Below are 24,661 nucleotides of genomic sequence, written 5' to 3' on the forward strand. Positions count from 1 at the left end.
AGGTTCGATACCCGGCCCCGGAACAATTTTTCCCTCGAAATTATTCAAATTAACTTTACAGGGAGTTATTCCTGAAAGCTTAATTTGCATAATTTAATTGTTAGTATAAAGTATAAAGTACGGCAACAACGCGTCACAAAACAACTTCCCCCCGCTTGAATGCACATTGGATGAAAATAAAAATATGAATTGAATAACTTTTTTTCCTTGATATCCTTCACTTTCATTCCACTGTATCATGGTAAAATGAATAGCTTATACGAGTGCTATAACACTTTTAAAATAATTCAAATTAGCAATTAGATATCACTCTTGCACATAGAAGTGAAAATAACTGATTTTAATGGATTGGTATTTGCAACACACACTGAGTGTTGAAAATGTCAGTTTTTGATACAAAAAAGACAATGAAAAATGTGAAAAGTTTTCCCATCACTTTAATTTTTCTCCTGCTTCACTTGTAACTTTCGCCTCTATAAATGTTGAAGCTTATTCCATAAAGAGATTGTGGGCCATTGAGGGGAATCGAATCTCCCACTTTCGTCAGTTCATTTACTTCTTCGTAATCTTCTGGCATCAAATACAGCTAGCTCTACGTAGGTTAGTCAGGATTATCTGAAGTGAATACTTAAAATTAAATGTCTAAATAGGTCGAAGATCAGTAACTATGGATACTGCTTACTGTGTTTCTGCATATAACATTTGTGGTGATCAACATTTTTTTTATTCACATAGTGTCACTACTGGACTACGGAACTTTATGCACTAAACAATCTAAAAATATGTATGCAACTATGCAGTAAAAACCGTTGGAATATGGGCTAAAAATTTTAATCATCATCATCATCAATATCTATCAGGGTTTAGGCCATTTGGCCTGTTCCGTCTCAGGTGAAAAGCTGGTCTCTCCATCGCTTCTTCGGGCGTCCACGATCTCGGTATCCAAGGGGTCTGCAATTTAATAATCTCCTGGGTAGTCTATCATTTGGCATCCGTAGAACATGCTCATGCCAGTTGCTCCGATACTTGTGGATTGTCTCTGTAATGGCTGCGATATTTAGTTCTTGTCGGATGTCTTCATTATATTTATGGTCATAGAGAGTGTAGCCTGCTAGCGATCTTAGTAATCTCATCTCAGCTGCTTCTATTCTTTCCAGTTGATCAGTTGTTAGAGAGGCAGGTTCAGAGGCCTTAAGGTGGCATTCCCACCACTGAACTTTCTCAGCGATGGGTTGGTAACCCATTCTGAGGAGATTTTACTTACTCGTCATTCTCAGGAGAAACAAAGCCGGACTGATTTTATCGCGAAGACGACCCGAGCTAGCAAACGGACTAATGATTTGAAAAAAGAATTTAATATATGCATTAAAAATACAATTTAGGGATTTATTTGGTTTAATAATATGATATGGATTAAACTAATTTAAAGTACGTAACCATAATTTCTATTAAAATTTTTTCTATAAATGTATTAATTATTCATTTTACATGGGTATTTTAATTGGCACGTTTTTAACATCATAACTTTCCAACATTTTTTTAACTTCCTTTGCGTTTCACGGAATTATTATGCTAGTAAACATCCAACGATTTTTCCAGGCTCTCTACTGTGAAACTTATCTGTCAGACCGATCTCTCGAAAACACACGATGGGACAATGACTTCACTGTCGCAGGTAATTAAATAAATTCAGTTTTGTTTTATGAAATCACAGCACACCAGAAGCACTGTCGTCGCAGTAGTTTCATGACCTCAACAATACGTGTCTTTATTGTTGCATGTGTCGTAACAATTTTAGTTCTACAAAATCGGGGTAAACGCCCTGGCTCCTGAAACATTACACTTAGGCCCAATTGTATAAAACTCCCAGACTAAAGATCAACTGTGATCGAAGATCGAAAAGTGAACCGAGTTCAGACACTTCTTCTATTGTATAAAACTTTTCTGCGATCAAATTACCTTGGTTCAAATGCAATCTAAGTTCAAGTGTAAAGGATTTGGCAACATCGCATAAACAGGTGAAATACGTGATGCGCGGACAGGTTTGTTCAGTGTTGCCAATCTAGCGACTTTAACTCTTTTGCAACAACAATTTCTTTTAACTTTTATATTGTTTAAATAGGGATTTAGTGACCTTTTTAGCATCCCATAGTGACAAAATTTATTCTTTCTTTGTTGATAATGAGAAATCTAGCGACTTTACAACTACTTTTTGGCGACTTTCCGTACACTCTGTTGGAGATACTGGTTTTTTGTGCATTGTAAATAATGGCGGACAATAAGAAGAAGGTTGACTGTTCTCCGAGTTGTTATCATGTTATGGTGTTTGATACTGCTAAACATAATGAAGCTTTATAAAACGACAATTTTCGTTTAGTAATACAGTTAATTGAAAATTTATGAATGTACCTATCATATCCATTAATAATTAATGGTTGTTATAAACATAATATAATTATAGGTTATGTTATTTGATACTGCTGAACACGATAGAGCCTTATAAAATATGAGATTGTGTATTAAGGCAAGAAATTGAAAGAAATATATATAAATGTACCTATCATATCTATTAATATTAATAATAATGGATATTTTATTTGCACAATCTGTCACTCGTATATTTCAAACAGAAAAGAAATAACTGAACTTGGATCATCTAACTTAATCGGAGAAATTTCTTCAGTCAAAGTTGACTTTAGTTTGAGACAAATTAATCTCAGATAGACTTTATACAACACAAAATTCCAAGTTCAGCTGAAATAAGGATCAATTTAACCTCTGATCTAAGATTAAATGGTTTATACAATCGGGCCTTACGCGGCTAGTAGCCCTATGTACATAATATAACGTGCTTCATGTTAAAGTGAGAAACGACCCAACTTATACACTCGGTAGAAGTATCCATTGTCGTCGCAGTAATTTCGTATCGTCAACAGTAATTAACCAAACTATTGGTTTTATTTGTCGGCTAATTTGTATATATATATATATATATATATATTACAGTATTCTTATTTTTAACACAGATATTAAAATTTGATAATAAATCGATATAAGCAAGAAAAGACGTTACTACTGAAAATAAAAATATATATGTATTTAAGTTAGGGTCTAAAATCATTTTCTTTCGCTAGTAAATACGCTTTGAAGTAAATGACCAAAGGCGTGTGTATTTTATTCAATATATTTTCTTCCTGCTGAGTGAAGTGGTTTCTGTCTGTGTAAATATAGGCTAATAAAGGGATAAAAATTTCCGGAAATATGTGTCCGAAATATTTATATTAATTGATATGCATAAATATCTCATGCTATACTTGGCGGCGTCATCTCATTGGTCATTAATTCCGTCATTGTCGACATCAACAGCGCCATGTATACGAAAGTAATAGAGTTCCGGTTAGTTAAAACGTTCCTTTCGAACCCTGTCCATCAACAAAATATCCCTCCACCCATACAAAGTACTGATTCGATCACTATGCGTACAGCCTTCATCTCCCTTATACAAACCCCTCCCACGAGCCAATCAAAATGCAAAGAATTCTTCTCCAAAAACTTGTAGTTGAGGACGCATATCAATGTTTTATGTGTGGACTGTAATCTGTCACCTATCGGTCAATTCAGCTATTGCCCGAGTGTTGCGTATAGCAGGCTAATTTCTTAGCGGTGGGGAGTCGGGATGGGTGGTCCAATAGGCTGTCGTCTGCTTATTGTGCGAGTTCTATTAGCGGATTATTGGGAGGGGAATATCTGCCACATATACTGTTTTCGCTGTAAGAAAAATCCTAATGTAAACACAAGCACGTGGCTGTCATTCCCGTGATTGGCTCACAGTCGAAACACTCACACGACGCAGGAAAATATACTCCGTATTTGAAAACAATCATCTTGTATTATATGAAAATAAAAAATTAAATTCTAGTTGTTAAATACAATGAAACATATAACTTCACTCATATGTAAAACGATATGTAAAAGAAAAGCTACTTTTATATTTTGTTATGTACTATGAACGCGGATGAATACAAACAGTAACACCGAGATAGTCTGTTCTTGTAACAAGCTGGCGTCACTTCAGCTCGTAGTTGTTTACGTTGTAAGCACGTGGTATATACTGAAGTATGGCTTCTGCATCCTCGATGTGTGTGGTTATTAAACATAAGAGTAGAAACCCTCTCAAAAGCGGAGAAAAACAGTCTTAAATATATATAATAAGTTAAGTGAGTTTTAATTACAGTAATTATAAAGTAAATGTTTCCTAAGCAAACGAATGCATAGTAGTGAGGTTAGGTCTACTTGACGAGTAACGGGAAATGTTTAACATGAAACAGAATGTACAACAGTGGGCGGGAACACGTACTGAGAATCTATGGCGCCAAACAGCGGCCAATGAAGCCTCACTTCAGTCACGTGCTATTGTTTATATTAGGATTTTTCTTACAGCGAAAAGATTATAGATGTCGTACAGGATGGGGGATGTGGCACTGCCCTGGGAGAATCCAGAAGCTGGCACCCCGACTTCCCACCGCAACACTCGGGCAATAGCTAAATTGACCAATAGGTGACAGAACACAGTCAACACATAAAATACATTGATATGTGTCTTCAACTCCTAGTTTTTTGATAAGAATTCTTTGCATTTTGATTGGCTCGTGGGAGGAGTTTGTACAGGGGAGATGGAGACTGTACGCATAGTGATCGAATCAGTATAGGTCGCGCCAGGGATTTTGGCAGATAGATTTTCTTGATGTGAACTGGAGAGCGAGTTCCTCACCGCTGCAAGATCGGCTGTTATCTCTGTCGCAGTGGAATGGGTAGGACATAAGAGTAAACATGCACGCCCGAGTATTTGTGCACTCTGGACAGTCACCTCCAAAAACTAAACAAACTCCTCCTGGCTTGACATAACATCAGGTATACCACAGGGGTCGGTACTCGGACCATTGTTGTTCACAATATATGTCAATGATATTACGTCTCCCGAGAGACGAGCGCAATTCAAGCCCGAGCGCAACAGTGCATTGAAGCAGAAGGAGGTGCCATTGAAAATGTGTGAAAACATCGATTCCGACTTCTAGAATATTAGGTATGTATGCATACATGAATATAAAGTTTAAATTTGTCCGTTATCTGTCTCTAAATGCGAGTTAGTACAATGGAATCTTAGAAGTTTTTGTGAAAAAGAGCCATATATCCGTAACGGTGCGAAAACGGACCTATATTCATGTTAACTTTTTCACTCAGAATGACTTCAGAATTCACATCCTAAATTTTTTTACCTTTCCTCGTGAATCACCCTGTATATTTTTATTTTGCATATTTAAAAGCATAATATACAGGGACATCATTTTATTTTTACTTCAATTTTTATTGTACCTGAGTTTTTGAATGTACTTCACTCCCACCCCTTCTACTAAGGAAGTTCCAACTCCACACAGAACCAAGACAGCAGATAGTAAGCAGTACTGAGTTACTGAGCATAGTACGTTCCAGAAATATGTTCGCGTTTTCCAGTGACGAAAGAGCTTTCAATATTGAATCATATTTTCGCACAGGTACTGTCCGTTTGCCTACGTCGCATCCCGATTTCCCCCACCTGCTTCTGCTCGCCCCTCTGTAATAGCTGGGCTGTCTTAGCTCTTTTCTGAAAACATTAATTTCTCTTAGGAATTGGAAGTTTACGTAATATTATACAGCTGTTTAAAGGGCCTCGTTAAGTAATTAACTGTCACGTGATTTCCTCCCTTTCTACAATCCTGCGGCATAACCACTTGGACGGACAGTAGATAGCATGTCTGAGTAATTTTATATTTTCGGGTCGGGCAGAAGTGAAGATTGAATTTACAGTACGTAGAGTAGGTACAGAATTATTTCAACATGAGTTACTAGTACGAAGGACGAAACTGGCAATTGGAATTAGATGCAATAGTCTATAGTGCGATAATATGCACAAAAGAACTGAAGCCTGTATCGAAATGAACGGCCACCATTTTCAAAATTGCGTTTAAATATTCATATTATGATTATTTTTCAATTTAACTTCTTTCTCTATATTGTACGCTAATGTGCTGTAGACAGTATAATATACACTGCATAATGAATACGTTCGCATGGTTAACTCACTTCGTGAGTAAAAACACTTATTCTTAATACAGTACTGTACTTTGATTAAAGAAAAACCTAATGAAAATTATCAAACTCAAAATCGCGATATTTCCTAGTTTACGTAAATGGATGAACTACTTTTCTTCCTTCCTATACCTAGTAGAATGATTTGTGTTTTACGCCAGTATCATCGAACTCCAGTCTTGGAGGGGGGAGCAAGCGGTGTTTCCGGTTCTCTAAAGGTATAGACAGGTTAATATTAAAAATGTTAGTAAAAATAAAATGATGTCCCTGTATTAACATCTGTTCTTGGTTATACCGATTTATTATCTAATTTTAATATCTGTAATAAAAATAAGAATAATTCCAAAATATATACACAAATTATGTGACAAGTAGCCTAAAACCAATAATTTGGTTAATTTATTACTGTTGAGGACATGAAATTGCTGCAACAACAATGGATACTTCTCCCGAGTGTAATCGTGTAAGTTGGGTCGTTTCTCACTTTAACATGAAACACGTTATGTGTACATAAGCCTCCTAGCCGGGTAAATGTAATGTAATGTCGATTTCATACTAGTAATTATCTTAATTTAAGCTGAATGTTACTGGATTTGAAATAAGTTCCGGTTAGCGTTTTTGTCATTTGCTCTGCTGTGAAACCGCAAGCGTACGAATACAAACGGTTCTGGTCTACCGACGGCATTCACGGTTCTCAATCTCCATTGACTAGCCACGTGATGTAAGGTCACACTGTTACACCTGGCATTAACTACATGCGTCATAGAACAAGAGTCTAATTCATGCAGTGAAGAATCTTACGGAGAAATACAACTTTCACGAATTCGTAATTTAATTTTTCTTGCAGAATTAATTCTTAAAATTCCCATACACTCATGTAACAAATTATTATGAATATGGGACACAATATAGGGGTTTTCCCGTCATTTCTTCGCAATTTCATCTACATACCCCAAAATTTCCCTCACGTCCGTCTCGAAAAATTGAGCATCCTCCTGTGTTCGCTTGACGTCAGAGCCGTAGTCCGCCAAAATAGATGGTTCTCGCGGTTTGTCAAAGAATTGGTAGATGGCAGTAGATGGCAGATTTGCAGTACTTGGGGTAGTACTCCAAATCCCTTGCCCTATTTATACTGTATGTGACTGAAAAAAAAATTACATCAATAATAATAATAATAATAATAATAATAATAATAATAATACTTATTTACAAATGGCTTTTAAGGAACCCGAAGGTTCATTGCCGCCCTCACATAAGCCCGCCAGCGGTCCCTATCCTGTGCAAGATTAATCCAGTCTCTATCATCATACCCCACCTCCCTCAAATGCATTTTAATACTACCCTCCCATCTACGTCTCGGCCTCCCTAAAGGTCTTTTTCCCTCCGGTCTCCCAACTAACACTCTTTATGCATTTCTGGATTCGCCCATACGTGCTACATGCCCTGCCCATCTCAAACGTCTGGATTTTAAGTTCCTAATTATGTCAGTTGAAGAATACAATGCGTGCAGTTCTGTGTTGTGTAAACTTTCTCCATTCTCCTGTAACTTCATCCCGCTTAGCCCCAAATATTTTCCTAAGCACCTTATTCTCAAACACCCTTAACCTATGTTCCTCTCTCAGAGTGAGAGTCCAAGTTTCACAACCATATAGAACCGGTAATATAACTGTTTTATAAATTCTAATTTTCAGATTTTTGGACGGCAGACTGGATGATAAGATCTTCTCAACCGAATAATAACACGCATTTCCCATATTTATTCTGCGTTTAATTTCTTCCCGAGTGTCATTTATATTTGTTACTGTTGCTCCAAGATATTTGAATTTTTCCCCTCTTCGAAGGATAAATCTCTAATTTTTATATTTCCATTTCGTACAATATTCTGGTCACGAGACATAATCATATACTTTGTCTTTTCGGGATTTACTTCCAAACCGACCGCTTTACTTGCTTCAAGTAAAATTTCCGTGTTTTCCCTAATCGTTTGTGTATTTTCTCCTAACATATTCACGTCATCCGCATAGACAAGAAGCTGATGTAACCCGTTCAATTCCAAGCCCTGCCTGTTATCCTGAACTTTCCTAATGGCATATTCTAAAGCGAAGTTAAAAAGTAAAGGTGATAGTACATCTCCCTTCTTTAGTCCACAGTGAATTGGAAAAGCATCAGATAGAAACTGACCTATACGGACTCTGCTGTATGTTTCACTGAGACACATTTTAATTAATCGAACTAGTTTCTTGCAAATACCAAATTCAATAAGAATATCATATAATACTACCCTCTTAACCGAGTCATATGCCTTTTTGAAATCTATGAATAACTGATGTACTGTACCCTTATACCCCCATTTTTTCTGCAATATCTGTCGAATACAAAAAATCTGATCAATAGTCGATCTATTACGCAGAAAACCGCACTGATGATCCTCAATAATTTCATCTACGTACGGAGTTAATCTTCTCAAAAGAATATTGGACAAAATTTTGTACGACATCAACAAAAGTGATATTCCTCGAAAGTTACCACAGTTGGTTTTGTCCCCCTTTTTAAAAATAGGTACAATTATGGACTCCTTCCATTGTTCTGGTACAATTTCCTTTTCCCAGATAGCAAGTACAAGTTTATAAATTTCGCTATATAATGCACTTCCACCCCCTTGTATTAATAATAATAATAATAATAATAATAATGATAATAATAATAATAATAATAATAATAAAATGAGTTAAACTGCAAAGAAGTCGACAGTAATATTTTCGTAACAGATAATAAATTAGCCTATGTCGAAAGGCAGACTCCTTTCACGCAGAACGCACTGCTACACTTTATCTCATGTAGGCCTATGATTTGCTTCATTAACATAACCGACTTAAGTCATAAAACATTTCTGACAGTCACTAAGTCACAATTATTTAATTTGTTTAAGTAGGTTTTAATTACGACCATAAATAGATCATTGCTGCGTAATCTTATCTAAGGTCGAGTTTAAAGGTCAGAGAAAACTTCAACGGAATAACCGCAGAACGTCCATTAAAATATCTTACTGTTACTGAAAGAAAAATAATTAGCTCAGAATAAACGATTTAACAATTATTGTCAGACATTAGCCAATAAATTATGTATGTAACAGCTACTGATATTATTTGCAATAAATCATACATACAGATCAAGAATCACAATTAATGGTGCCAAATGAAAAGCTGCCTGGTAACATTTTCTATTATTTCTAGGTCAATTTCATTCACCTAAATTTGTGTTGTCCGTAACTGAAAACTTTTACTCGTGCGGTTAATTTTCAGTAAAAATAAATAGGAATAACAATTATAACAATATGTACATAGCTTTCATTTCAAAACTTCCCAGTCTAAATAATTAATTATTTAAATTGAATTGCATTTAAACAAAAAACACGTCAATTTAGATAATGAGAGGGAAGTCTGAAATCAGGCTTAATTGCATTTTAGATTTCACCCCCACCCTCCAGCCACGCTCCTTCAAAAATTTTAAATGGCACCCCTATACTTTTTTACTTAAATATGGAAGAGCATTCAATTGTTTATACACCTCATTCATTTATTTTACATCTTTTGTTTTATATCGTTGCCTGGCAACCTTGATTGTTGTTACTGTTGATTAGAGCTGACGCTACAAATACCATTGAACATTTATTGTAGTAGTTGTGTTCGTGTATTAAATTACTATAAAATGGTGTATAGCTTTCAAGAGAGGACAGAAATCATATTTGTTTATGAAGCTGAAAACCGTTGTGCTTGTCAGGTTTTCTTCAATGAAAATCGGTCCAACAATATCATTCCTAAAAATTCCAGCCTACACAATGAGCTTCTGAGAAAACTGGGTATTATCTTCTCGAAACACATGAGGAATTATGATGTCTCAGTACCCACAATTGTGTTTGTTGACAAAGCCATTTAAGAAAAAAGTCGCTTCATCATTAAAGCAAATATTTTGTGTCAAATCTGGATCATCTTCAATTCTCTGAGACATCTGTTCACAAAATTCTACTCTTCTATCAAAATCGTCTTCGCTGACCTGTTGGTGGCTTTTTTTTTTTTTGTTTTGTAGGGGAAAAATCTGTTCATTTTCAGCACTTTATGAATGGAACCAATCGAAATATTTGTAACAGCAGCTACTTTTGGAATGAAGGTGGTGGGTTCATTAATGAAATGACCTAGCATTTCAATCTGCGAAGTTTCACCGAGTTTTCTAGGTTGGCCATTTGCTTTACTGCACACAGAGTCAGTTTCTTCAAATGTTCATATTACTGCAGATCTATGATATATCGTGAATTAAGTTTTTCTCAGGATGCCTCTCTTTGAAAGCTCCAGCAGTTCTACGAGCACAACGGTTTTCAGCTCCTTGATTTCTGTTCTCTCTTGAAGGGTACACAACATTTTACAATAATTTAATACACGAACACAACTATAACAAGAAATGTTCAATGGTATTTGTAGCTTCAGCTCTAATCAACAGTAACAAGAATCCAGGTTTCCAGGCAACGATATAAAACAAAAGATGTGAAATAAATGAATGAGGTGTATAAACAACTGAACGCTTTTTCATATTTAGGTATAAAAATATAGCGGTGCCATTTGAAATTTTTGAAGGAGCGTGGTGGGGGTGGGAATTAAATCTAAAATGTAATTAAGCCTAGTTTCAGACTTCCCTCTCATTACACTGATGAACAAGTGGTAGATATCTGACATGATGTTTACTATATCTAATGTAGTTTTTCATGCTGATTTCAACACTGAAAACCGTTTTGCGCTATCACGTCAGATTTTGAAATTATCGACGAAATTTTATTTTTACATGGAACACGGTTCGTCGATTTATTTTATTTATTTATTTATTTATTATTTTTTTTTTTTTTCGTTTTTCCAGATGATGTAGAATTTCACCAGATGTGTTTTGATACGTGTGCGGCTATGTAACAGACAAATTCCATCGGAAAAATTTTACACCGTTTCTTAAGAAAACATAATATGAACTATACTTTGATTCGAAAGTGGACAGTGGTAAGTCGTGGGCACCACAGTTCATCAGTTTGATCTGTGCATGCAACTTGTGCGGTTAGATAAGGAAGGCGAAGAACAACAACCACCTGACATTTGGAGTTCCTGTGATATGGCGTGAGTCAAGCAACCACACCACAGACTGTTATTTTTTTTTTTTGTCAAACGTCACCGGATTCTCCTACAAAACTAGTGCATCTGTAAAGTATCCAGACATTCTTCAGTTTCTAAACTAATTTGACGTGACACCGTCACTTGTCCAGTATCAACAGCACCAACAGAATACACAGTTAATGAAGAAACGCAAGAAGAAAGTCCTCTTTCATCTCCTACCAACGATTTAGACTCTGACTACTACCAACCTGGAGAAGATATTAATTTAATGAATAATGGTCAACTTTCCGATTCGTACGGGACCTGGCACTAACAAAAGGACGAGCTGAACTGCTCGGTTCACGTCTTAAATAATTTAATTTTCTTGCACAGGTTACGACTTCACAGTTTCGGCACAGACATAAAGAACTTGTGAAGTTCCTTGCAATGAGTGACACTATTTGCTAATGCATGGACATTCAAGATCTTATGTCAAGCTTCGGAGTGGAACACAGCATTGGATCATGGCGACTGTTCATAGATTCACCTAAGACAAGTTTGAAGGTAGTAAATAATATTAAGTTATTACACAATGGAAACAGATAAGCGTCAGTACCGGTTGCATATTCTACGCACCTGAAAGATACGTACGAAACCATGTCTCTATTTCTTGAAAAAATACGCTATCGCGAGTGCAATTGGCGTATCTGTGGCGATTTAAACGTTATCACTATTCTCATGGGAATGCAGACAGAGTACACCAAGCACTGCTGCTTCATCTGCGAGTGGGACAGCAGAGATACAAAGAATCATTACATAAAGAACAATTGGCCGTTCAGAGATAGAATGCAGTCTTCATGTGCCGTGGGTTGAGCATGACAAAGTTATCATGTCACCGCTTCACATACAGCTGGGGCTCATGAAGAATTTCGTGAAGGCACTAGACACCGACTCAGATGGTTTTTGGTACCTGTGCAACAGTTTCCAGAGTTGAGTTACGCGCAAGTGAAAGAAGGTGTGTTCTTATGTCCACAAATGAGGAAGATCATTGCAGACAGCCACTTCCAAGACTTATACAGGGTGGTACTGAAATATTACTACTATAATTATGTGTAATGTGCCGCAATTGCACCATTTTCTTAGCTAAAGCCATGTTCATTAGTACCCCATGTAGCAATAAATGCTCTACTGAAACTCCTGTCTGTGAGTTGTTATACATAATGGTTGATGTCGTATATCTCAAGAACGGTGGGTAATAGAGGCAAATGGTTTGCATATTTGGAATCGGCATGTTTCAGTTGTCTTAGAACGCCTGTTGGGTACCAAGATATCCACCAAAAATGTTTTTTTGTTATTCAGTGTTATCTAAATTGACGTGTTTTTTGTTTAAATGCAATTCAATTTAAATAATTAGTTATTTAGACTGGGAAGTTTTGAAATGAAAGCCCTGTATATAGACTACTGTAAGTTATATAAGCAATAACAGAATCATGAACGGACTTAGGAATGAAATAAAAGAGAATCTGTTCTAGATAACCTCTTAGTTACGCTAAATCTGTTCCTCTTCTCGAAAAAAGTAGGCCCTATAATCATCTGATTTAGGCCTATCATGTTCTAAAGATGCACCGGTTACAGTCCAAGCACGGGTTCTCTAGGACAAACTTAGTTCTATAATATGTTTAATTGTTCGAAACACATGGAAAATATTTCAAACAAATTACTCATTAACACAATGAATATCTCGATTACATAACACATAAAAATAACAACGATCAGACGTTTGGTATTTAAAAGATTCTTAACTCAAAAATATTCTCAAGTGTCGATTGCGGTGTAAAAATGGCTGCAACACATTTAAGGGGAGCAAGTACTGCCTATCTCGACAATGTTAAAATCACAGAATTCAGGTACGCGTAGGTCTGAAACCATTGAACACAGAGATTTGAAATTTTTACATGTTATATTTATAACCTTTATCTATATATTAGAATAATTTCATTAAGTACATTCAATTCCTATAATTGATAATTTTTTTTATTGTGACCTATTTTTTTTTAATTTTAATCACATGTTATTTTTTTTTAGACCACAATTTTAAAGATACAATAGTACATCATGTTTTAAAAAATAGAGGACTTTAAGATTGATAAGTATTGTAAAAATTGTTTTTCTATCTCAAGTAGTTTCTGAGCTATGCGTACCTGAATTCTGTGATTTTAACATTGTCGAGATAAGCAGTACCTGCTCCCCTTAAGTCGTCCTTGATGGTATAGACCTGGATATAGACGAAAATTATCGGAAGTGAAGATAAAAAGAGGTGATTTTAAAATGCAGGTAGCGTTTACAGAAATAAATTCTCTCTTAAAGTGGCATTTTTAACAGCAATTTGAAATTCTGCAAGCTGACATCTTCTACAGGTTGTTTGAGAAAATGAAGAACTACTCAAAACATGACACTGAATCCGTTCAAAAACCTCAACAACTCTCACAAAGTTGTCGTAATGATCACTACGCTCCGCTAAACGTAGACCTATGTGCGCTTAGTTCGATGATTCAGTTAGATAAAAATAGACAGGAAGCAGCCATGGCCTAATTCAACACGCAGCTATGAAGTCCAATCAGGTGGCCTTAGATACGATCTGTAATCCGACTGACCAAGTATCAGATACAATGACAATTGCAAATCAGTGGCGGCTGATTGATTGAGGAAAGTGAGGCCGGACCTCAGTCACTTGGCTAAACTGAAATCAAATTTTGTGTTTTTATATAATGTATTAGTTATTTGAATGAAGCATATATTGCTGTAGAAGCATTTGAAAACTTTGTGATGTATATAGACCTGTTTTGCAATAAAATTTGTTCCTGAGGCCAGGATCGCTCGTGCCGGGTCTGGCTTAAACATTTCATGTCTTTTCGAGGGCTTTGAGTTTGCGCTTAAAACGTTGTAGCTGAGGCACAATTCGTCTGGCCTGGTCAGGTTTCACTCCTCCCATCCATGGGCCGGCCTCAAGGGTAGTGTGGGGTGGGAATAGCAATGGTGACTTGTCTTACTAAATAGCCCATAAATAACAAAAATTGCAGCTCTTTGGCAGGCAGAGACCCACACTATTCTCTCCCCTTACGTCTTAGTTTATGACTTAAGCGAGGGTGTTGTACTATTGTACTTCGTAGTACAGCAGTGAATCTGGGCCAATGTTGTTATGTATTTTGGGAAAATATAAACAGAAACAAATGGGAGAAATAATGCTGGTGTAGTTAATTCATTGTTAGAGTGTCCTTTTTCGAGAATAAATAATATTGAAAGAAAGAAGTTTTAAATAAAGAGAGAGTCTACCGAGATACCTACAGTACGACAATTTTTCTGACAGATAATCTTAAAACGCGAGTTTCTATTGCATCCTGGTATGGGCAACATAAATTGTTAAGTGGTAATGTGGTGCAAAATAAACTTCTCTGTTGGCCTTGTTTGTTGCTGTCGAAGGAAAAAAATAAAAAGAAAAGAAAGAAAGGGGAATTTCAACACATAATATGGGTTCCTTCATCACTCTGAAACAATCACTCGAACTCACAGCATAACTTCTTATTTGGTGAGTAAAATTATTACTTTTCATTAATAGTAACAGTAATAGTAGTAATAATAATAATAATAATAATAATAATAATAATAATAATAATAATAATAATACAGTAATAATGATATCTATACTAATAAAAAAAAATGTAGCCGAAATTTTTCTGGTAATTTCCGATTTTCCAAAAATAATTGGTCCTAACATATATAATTAACCACCCTGAAACCGAAAATCGCTTTTTTGAAATTTTTGTTTGTGTGTCTGTCTGTCTGTCTGTCTGTCTGTCTGTCTGTATGTTTGTTACCTTTTCACGCGATAATGGCTGAACGGATTTCGATGAAAATTGGAATATAAATTAAGTTCGTTGTAACTTAGATTTTAGGCTATATGGCATTCAAAATACATTATTTAAAAGGTGGGTTATAAGGGGGCCTGAATTAAATAAATAAATCGAAATATCTCGCTTATTATTGATTTTTGTGAAAAATGTTACATAACAAAAATTTCTTTAAAAATAATTTGCGATACGTTTTGTCCCTTGTAAAATTTTGATAGGACTGATATTTAATGAGATAAATGAGTTTTAAAATTAAAATAACTGCCATCTAAGGCCGTGTAATGAATTAAAAAGCAAATGACTTCGTCTATAAAGGGCCTTGGACAGCTACAATCGAAAACTATGAAAGATAGCCTACAGAGAATGTTTCTGTGTTTGTATGAAGTAATATCGGAAGCTACATTAACCGATTTGTATAATTAATTATTATTTTACCATTGGAAAGTGTAGTTTCTCTAGATGGACATATTGCTATAATGTTATTACAGTAACTTCTGATATAATATAATATAATATAATATAATATAATATAATATAATATAATATGTAGTATTATATAATATAATTTAAGATATTTGAAGGGTTCAGAACCATAGAGGGGCAAGCGCCATTTACTGAATACGTAGAAAACAAGGGTTAAAATTAAGTTATTACCATAATTCAAAGGAAACCTATAACAAGTAAAATAAAATATACACATTAAATCTAAATGATGTCAATCTTCATTAAGCTATGGTTGTATGTAATAAAAATTAAGAAACATGTTAAAGGAATTGTCATTGGACCAAATGAGTGTCTCTAGACCAAAATGATCGCATTTTAATTATTTGGATGCAATTTTAATTAAGTAACATATTAAACGATTTATCCTTGTATCAAACACGAATGTTCCCCGGATCAAATGTCCTATTTTAATTATGTAATTACTTTACATTTATTTCTAACGGGTGCAGCGGAGCGCACGGGTACGGCTAGTTAATAATATAATAAAAACAATAATTATTATCTGGGAAATCTCAGACCTCGAGTGACATTTATTAGGACTATTTCGTGAATAAAATAAAAATTTAAATAATATATCCCTAAAATTCGATCACAAAATGTTAATAATTGTATATTAACGAATAGTTAACCTATTCAGACATTGTGAAGTTGAAATACTCGTAGATGGATATCGATTATCGCAATAAAGAAATTCGATGTTATTATTCAGTAATGCCAATTGCGAAATGCGAAATACAGGTTTAACATTGTTAATTACATGTACTGCACTTTTCTCTTATTATTATAACAAATATATTTTCATTATCTGCTGAAATCATAATTTAATTTAACAGTAACAGTGGGGACAGCTATATACCAATGCTTATGTATTCACAGTGAGACATGTTGCTACACAGTGAAGCCATCTCTGTATAGATAGGCCTAATTGAAACACGAATTTTATTACGCCATACGAAAGGCAGTTTGATAAAAGACATTATTACTATGCAAGGTCTTTGAGTTTGATATGCGATGATGTTACATAAATTTGAACGTCTATTAATTGTTTAATTTCAATACAAATGTTACAGGCTACAATTTTATAGGTTACGTTAGGCCTACCTATGGAAGCAGGACCAATGTCAGCTGTGCCTTGTTTCGACCGTTACTTACAATGAGTGCTACACGAAAGCATTTTTTATAGCTCGACAAACGCATTCTCGCTGTAGTGTGTAACGGAACTAAAGCTGCATCTACACAGTTCAATATTCCAATCGCGTATGCGTGCAATCTGGGAAGAATAGAATCAAGTTTAAAAGGTACGTTCAATTAAGATGCATAAATATTTTGTGTCTACATGGTGCGCCGTTTTGAACGTGGTCTCCACTGCGTAAATATATTAATTAATATTAAATATCAATCTTGCATTCATTGCTTTAAAGTTTAAAGAAAAGTTTAACCGCGTAATTGTATCTTAATGTATTCATTATCATCAATTTACAGGGAAACAGTTGGCGACAACGACTAAACAAAAGAACGACCAAGCGATAAATTGATAGCGATAAATCTAGCTGCAGAAATTATCGCAAAGTCTGACTGTGATTGGTTGGAATTCAAAATTTCATTACACTTCATTGGTCGAAAATGGAATGACGTCATATAAACGAAATAGTCATAAATAAACATTTTCTATCGGAGGCACTTAAACTAGTTGCATCTGGCCTCACCGAGGATTTCGATCACCGGCCGCTACTGTTGCAAGCACGCCGCAGTTCATGTTTTCCACACGCGTAATACTGTACACGCTACGAAGCTGTATTATTTAGATCCTTTATTTCCGGTGTCTCCTCCCCATTCATTAAAATCCTGGATCTTCGACCACAACGCAAAGAGGGGAACGAGAGTAGCTGAAAGGAAGTTTCTACGTGATGGGATCGTCTGCCCACATTGTGTCTCCTTGACATTTGCCATGAATAGATTCCTTCAAAATCACACTTCTTGCACTCCTCATCATCAATATTACCATCACCACCATCATCATAATCACCATCACCATAATCAAAATCATAAACATTAACTTTTATTACACAGTTTCGTCTTGAAGGAAATTAATGAGCGGACATTTCAGACATACAGTAGAACCTCTATTATCCGTGCTAATGAAGGGGATGAACTGAACGGTTAATCGGAAAGATCGGATAATCCGTACTATAAAAGATTTTCGTAATTAAGTCAATAATACTTACACTTTCGTAATTTCCTCCGTGGTCTTATACTGGGTGTTCATTTCAAAGTGTCATGACGTCACTATTGTTGGATCACCGATTTGAAGCGAGTTTCAGGTTATATGTTAGAGAAGTTGCCTATTATTTAAGGCGTTCTTCAATCTGAACTAGAGAACGTGTACGGTGTAACTTGAACGTCGTAGCAACAGATGGCGGTCTGTACGGTCTGTGTGCTACCATAACCTCTTTCGAACTATGTTTTGCGCCGGCAAGTCGTACGCAGGGTATTTGTTATCATCGGTTGCGTACGGTAACATTCCACAACACAAATCAAATGCTCCGTGTCCATGTTGACCGTCGAAGTTAATGTCAACAAATACGTAAGTAATCGTCTTAACCCTCTCCCCATATCCCGACAGTACGTATTTCCAAACAGTTCACATTCCTGCCACTACCGGCGTTACCGTACGTATCGGTACGTACTCTTCAGAATGAACGCCGTACTTGCTAGGTAACTTCTCTGCCTCTTAGGTTATACACCTCTGCAGAAGTGTAGGAAGATTGAATTCTCTAGGCTCATCAGCTAGCCACATGACGGCATACAGCGAGCCATGACACATTTTGAACTGAACACCCAGTATTTAACACACTAGTTAGTGGATCAGAAGTTCTTCAAAGTAAATCTGATTGTCAACGACGGGTTGTCAAAGGCCAAACAAACTCCTTGTTATGGTTGTTTGTGGTAAGATAGGAATAGTGGAGGTTTCAAATTGTGAATTTATGTACTTTTAACACTTTATTCTTGATTATTCTCGAGCACAGAATAACTCTAATCTCATATTCTGATGCGGAATGAGCCACAGTTTCTCTTTCCAAATCACTCAATTATTTGCATTTTTTTCAATACTTACCACAACACGTTTTGTTTTAACATCCGTGGAAGACATTTTATATAGAAGTTGTACAGTACGGCAACTCGAACAGTACACCACATTGTGTAAGGGTTAAGACTTGTAATGACTAATAAATTAATAACACCCTCTACAAAAAATACGTACTAATATAAAGTGTCATAGTACTTCATATACTGTATTTCTGTAGAAAAAAAAAGAAGCAAAAGACAGTCGGATAATCCGCTAATCGGTTAATGGAGTGACGGATAATCGGGGTTCTACTGTACAAACCGTACTTGTTTAAAAAGACAAAAGGGAAATATTTTTTTTCTCATCATGACTCAATAACTTATGGAGCTATTCCATCTCAAATCGACCGAAATATAGAGAAAATTGACCTTACAATTTCTAAATACAATGAAACTTTTTTGTACGTAGAGAACTGTGATACAATGCTTTGTGCAAAGTTTGAGTCAACAGGACTTCATAGTGTTTAAATTTAAAATATTTAAATTTCTCGTATTTTCATAAAATTTGCAAATTTCAACTGTTGTAGCTCCGAAACCCTTTCACCCAATGATCAAAATCATGGTTTATTTTGATGCTGAGAAATTAAAGTTTATATTGACATATAAACAGATTTTCTCACTTTTTATGGAAATGGAGAAATTTAGATTTTTCCTCTTTAAGACGCTTTTGCCGAGGAAAAAATATTTTAGACATATATAGTTAGATTCCGCATTGAAAGTACAAATAAACACATATTTTAACTGGTGCACCGTTGATAAGAAAGTATTGAAAATATCAAATAAAGAAAATAAATAGTACGCTCGTGAAGTAACCAGCTGACTATGAGGCGGGAGCTAGCCGAGGCAAGCAAGGCCAGGAGACAAACACGTGATATTTCGTCTAGTAGCGCATAGCTGGGCTAGCTTTATCACAGGCTTTCATAAACACAGGAGTAAAATGACGCCCAACACTCGCTTATATTCATCTCTCGGCCAGTGCTTGCGGTACTGCGCCGTTCAATTCTAGGCGTGTGAAAATAATTTATTTAATACCCTCGAAACTTATTGCCGTACCACTAACCAAACACTGCCGAATCCCTCTTAATAAAGCAAGGTTTTTTCACAATATATATATATATATATATATATATATATATATATATATATATATATATATAATATTTTTACAAATTGGCAAAAAGCCTAAAAGTAAGTAAAATCAGATTATCTGTCTCTCTGTGTACAATAAAAATAAGGATTACTTCTTAACATAATCTACCAAATGTCAGCTTCAAAATGATCTCTCGTTCAATGTTCTCCAGTAAATGGTTCCAGAGTTCTGAGCGCTGAAAGAGGCTTGTTTTAATAAAATAAGCTAAATTTTTGTCGCTCCATAATACGAAAACGGTTTGACTTTCGAGAGTATATTTTCGAAAATGCACTCTCCTCAGTACCTCGTATAAATAGGGAAAAATTAGAGTATAAAAAAATGCGAGGATTTTTACTCATCGATTTCATATGGAATAGACCTATGGAACAAAAGGGATTAAGCATTTTTAGTAACAACTTTTATACATCTTGATTACACAACTTTTAACACTATATGATTTCGGAATATGTATTACCGGTATATATCTTTCTCGTGTTAAATTTTACTGTACCTGGTTAATATGTTTCGGCCTATTATTGGCCTTCTTCAGAACTGGTTGTTGCTGGTCTTGGCGCCTTTTATTTTGTTTCCTGTGGGGGTGTGTTTGTGTAGTGTAATGCGGAGTCTTAATTTCAGAAGACACACATTCTTTGACTCCACATTACACTACACAAACACACCCCCACAGGAAATAAAACAAAAGGCGCCAAGACCAATAACAACCAGTTCTGAAGAAGGCCAACAGCAGGCCGAAACATGTTAACCAGGTACAGTAAAATTTAACACGAGAAAGACATATAATACATATTCAAAAACAACTTTTAATCAACTTCCTTTACAGAGTTTTACCAAATTCCCTGTGTTTTAAGAATTGTTTAAAAATACGTTTTTGGAAAGATAATTTATTTTAATTCTCAGTTGATTTATATATTCTATACGGTAAGTTTCCAATTTATAATTATTACTATATTGAACGTCTCTAAAAATAATATGTTAAAAGCCTAAAGCAGTAAAATCAATATGTCACTTAAGCGGTAAGAAGAGGGAAATTGTTATGTGTGTTAGGTTGGGAATACTGAATGTGGAATTTTAGACTTTCTGCGGATTGGTTTTGTGCGTATTTGCATGTTTTCCGCACAGAACCAATACGCGGTAAGTGTGAAATACCACACTCAGTATTCCCAACGTAACGCACATAACAATTTCCCTCTTCTTACCGCTTAAGCGCGACATTCATTTTACTGCTTTAGGCTTTTAACATATTATTTTTAGAGACGTTTAACATAGTAATAATTATAAATTGGAAACTTACCACTGCAATTTCACCTAAATTGCACTGTTAATGATTATTGTTTTTAAATATTTGCAAAAATTAAGTAAAGTCTACTACTCCACGAAAACTATTGTATTCCTGATACAAGTAACATTAAGGAAGCCGTGAAAAAAATCAACAAGACTCCAGATGCCGATGTTATTACTGCAATATGTTATATAAATAATATTGTTAAAATATTAAAATGAAAAATAAATCATTACATAACCTTACCGTTTGTTTTAAGCTCGCATTTATAGACTGAGGGAAAAAAAAGACAGACGTATATCACGGCCTGCTGGAGTATAGATATTTTTGTTTTCTAAAGTTGCCGTCATTAAACAGAAACCAAGATGGAGATTTCATTGCAACTAATTAGAAATTCGTCTTTCAGGTATGTAATAAACGATCTTCGCACAAAATAATGTACGATACACGATCGGTATGTTTGTTTTCAAGTTCTCGGAAATTAAAAAATCTCAACTACGTTTCTCTTTTTCAATCTTTTCCTCGAACATGAAAACATCAACATACCGCTCTTGTAACGTATATTACTATTTTGCCACAACTACGTGGAAATTATATGCGAATTAAGTAACGTGTTAAATGAATCACAAACTATTGAGAGTTTTGTAGGCTAGGAGTCACGGCCTACTAATACTACACTATATTATGTTACCATGGCAACTTTGCGGTATTCGTACGGAAAAATGAATCTGATAACGTTTTTGCCGTAGCGTACAGCAAAGAAGAACTTTCTAACCAAAAGCAGTTTCTATGTATGTGTGGCAAAATAGGTTTTTAATTACACCAATTCAAGCAGATTGTGTTCTTGAAAGAATTGGACCTATTTTAGAATCAAAAACAAGAGAAGTTTGTCTGTTTTATCTAAAGAACAATTTATTACTCATATGTCATTATTAATTAGGAAAATAAACTCAACAACATGGAGTGGCGATGGTTACTTATATGCAAAGACCTTGTAGAATGAAATGAAAAATGTAAAGCAGTCTCTAATTAATAGAAGAGCAGAAAAACTTTTATCTTTTCAAAGGTTGACTACAGGGAGCACAATAGGCCAAAGCAAACCAAGTACAAGGAGTCCAGCCTCGAAAAGTCAAGCCAAGCGTGGTCGAAAAGCTCTTATGTGGGAAAAGATGTGCCAGTAATCATTATGTTTTACGTGGCCGCCAATTTGTTACGGTTCCTTTGTCGACCAAGGAACTGTAATAGAGTTACTGGCATGGAAAAATAGACGTGTCTAAACACGCAACATTAAGACGCACAAAAAACATGGAAATAGTGCTTTTTTACTAGAATTCGGCACTAGAAAGAGGTGATATAGTGGACATCATGCTCTTGGAAAAAACTTCATACTCACTCTTACAGGAGACTGAGTGGAAAGTTGTTCTGAAAGTTATAGTGAAATTAAAAATAATGTCTGTACCTCCAACTGGACCAGAACTCTGTCAGTCTGTAGTCTTAACTCGGCTCCTCCTTATGTAATTGCGATTTATAACAATTCAGTACTGGAAATCATTTAACTGTAAAAAAAGAAATAATAATAATCTTAAGCAATCTTATCAACTTACACATTTATTCAATGTAACAAACAAAATAAATTTTGCAAATCTAGTCTTTCAGGTGAAGCTCCCTGTAAAGCAGATTTGAATAATTTCTAGGGAAAAATTGTTCCGGGGCCGGGTATCGATCCCGGGACCTCTGGTTGAACGTACCAGCGCTCTGCCAACTGAGCTACCCGGGAACTCCACCCGACCCCGTCCCGCAATTCCAAGTTACACAGAGATTGTGTGCACTCGATGTGGATCTCTGGCGTTTCGTCAGCCCACGCGAGTTGTGTGGATATAAAGGGAAAAGATGAGACGGGGTCGGGTGGAGTTCCCGGGTAGCTCAGTTGGCAGAGCGCTGGTACGTTCAACCAGAGGTCCCGGGATCGATACCCGGCCCCGGAACAATTTTTCCCTTTAAATTATTCAAATCTGCTTTACAGGGAGCTTCACCTGAAATACTAAATTTGCATAATATATACGTCACTGTGTACGTTAACAGAAAACCACAATTCCAAGTTACACAGAGATTGTGTGCACTCGATGTGGGTCTCTGGCGTTTCGTCAGCCCACGCGAGTTGTGTGGATATAAAGGGAAAAGTTGAGACGGGGTCGGGTGGAGTTCCTGGGTAGCTCAGTTGGCAGAGCGCTGGTACGTTCAACCAGAGGTCCCGGGATCGATACCCGGCCCCGGAACAATTTTTCCCTAGAAATTATTCAAAATAAATTTTATTACACACACTTTCATGTACTTTCATATAACCACTAGACAGGAGAATTATAATTCAACAGAAATCGTGTGGGCGCCATATTATTAGTCTTGGTTTCTCAAAAGAAACAGGCTCTAGAAAGAATAATAAAAATGGATGTCTGTTATCATTTAAAAATCCAGTCCTCACGTTGAGTAAAACTAAAGTCCAATTGGTTTATGACAGCACAGGATTTCTGGAACATACATACATAGTGTTCTGTCAATTGACAGGTATTTCACTGCAAACCCAGCATTCTCCAATCTTTCCTATTTTCTGCCTTCCTCTTAGTCTCCGCATATGATCCATATATCTTAATGTCGTCTATCATCTGATATCTTCTTCTGCCAGGAACTCTTCTCTCGTTCACCATTCCTTCCAGGTCTTTCAGTAGGCAGTTTCTTCTCAGCCAGTGACCCAACCAATTCCTTTTTCTCTTCCTGATCAGTTTCAGCATCATTCTTTCTTCACCCACGCTTTCCAACACAGTTTCATTTCTTATTCTGTCTGTCCATTTCACACGCTCCATTCTTCTCCATATCCACATTTCAAATGCTTCTAGTCGCTTCTCTTCACTTCGTCGTAATGTCCATGTTTCTTCCCCGTAAAATGCCACATTCCACACAAAGCACTTCACTAGTCTCTTCCGTAATTCTTTTTCCAGAGGTCCGCAAAAGATGCTCCTTTTTTCTATTAAAAGCTTCCTTTGCCATTGCTATCCTCCTTTTTACTCCCTGACAACAGCTCATGTTACTGCTTATAGTACACCCCAAGTATTTGAAGCTTTCCACTTCCTTTACTGCTTCTACGGGGCAAAGGAAATCGGAGACAGAATTTTGTTAGGATAGTACAAATCATACCAACGCCTTACTGATACCAGCCCAGGATTATCTGGATGATCCTCTGTAAGCAACAGGAAGGCATTACGCCCCAAACACCTCCTCATATATTCTAGCACGTCTGCGACGAAGCTTCCAATGAACACTTCAGAATGGAGTTTTTCAGAGAAATGACTGTGTCGAAGTTCTAATACAAACAAGTATGTAATTATCCTCACTTTTCTACTTTTCTGTGGATAGTCATTCTCATTGTCAGAGACCTGTCCTACAA

At 35.9% G+C, this 24,661-nt stretch overlaps 1 protein-coding gene across 10 annotated transcripts in view; it reads right to left on the reverse strand.

Annotated features, from left to right (window-relative positions):
* LOC138709611 (uncharacterized) overlaps positions 1-24,661 on the reverse strand; it is a 444,175-nt gene that overhangs the window by 218,846 nt on the left and 200,668 nt on the right. For 3 of the 10 annotated variants that reach the window (XR_011334970.1, XR_011334973.1, XR_011334968.1), the window contains exon 2: positions 22,682-22,778. The exons of the other annotated variants lie outside the window; for them this stretch is intronic. The gene's annotated coding sequence lies outside the window, so the exon portion shown is untranslated. The remainder of the gene's footprint in view (positions 1-22,681; positions 22,779-24,661) is intronic. 10 annotated transcript variants of the gene reach the window in all.

This window comes from Periplaneta americana, chromosome 11 (genome assembly GCF_040183065.1).
Source record: "Periplaneta americana isolate PAMFEO1 chromosome 11, P.americana_PAMFEO1_priV1, whole genome shotgun sequence".
NCBI classification, from domain to species: domain Eukaryota; kingdom Metazoa; phylum Arthropoda; class Insecta; order Blattodea; family Blattidae; genus Periplaneta; species Periplaneta americana.